Here is a 524-nt window from a genome sequence, read left to right on the forward strand (position 1 = left end):
CAATGAACTGGTGCGCTGTTTGTTATTTCGTGTTTGTACCTTAGTTGCGGTCGCCATAGCAACCTGAAGCTGAGGAATGATAAGAAATAAAAGAAAGCTGGGGGTGGCGTGTATACGGGGGGTAGGGGGTGTAGGAATGAAGGGGGAGGGGGGGCATAGAGTGTGTGAGAAGGGACCGCAATACCAGCTGGTATTTGCGGGCATTCCATTGTGATGAGGCAACCCTGTGGCCGGGGTGCGTTGGCAGGGGGACTCTGGCCCGTCGCCGCTCTGTGTGGGGCGAGAGTCGGCTGCTGGCTTCCCGCCGCGGTCGTGGGCGAGACTCGAACCAGCGGCTTTCCGGAGAGAAATGAAAAGGGGCGAATTTCACTCGCATTTCATCGCTACTCATTCGTGTTCATTGTACTTATTACTTATTACTTACGTTTTTGGTCTATTTGCATTTTCAAATTCAAAGGATAGCAGTAATAGTAGTTGTAAAGAGCAAGTAATTATAATAAATATAGCACAGATGTATGTGTTAC

At 49.4% G+C, this 524-nt stretch overlaps 1 protein-coding gene across 1 annotated transcript in view; it reads left to right on the forward strand.

Moving 5' to 3' along the window:
• LOC119588162 (receptor-type tyrosine-protein phosphatase N2-like) overlaps positions 1-524 on the forward strand; it is a gene marked incomplete in the record, with an annotated part of 22,449 nt that overhangs the window by 21,095 nt on the left and 830 nt on the right.

This window comes from Penaeus monodon, chromosome 23, assembly GCF_015228065.2.
Source record: "Penaeus monodon isolate SGIC_2016 chromosome 23, NSTDA_Pmon_1, whole genome shotgun sequence".
NCBI lineage: Eukaryota > Metazoa > Arthropoda > Malacostraca > Decapoda > Penaeidae > Penaeus > Penaeus monodon.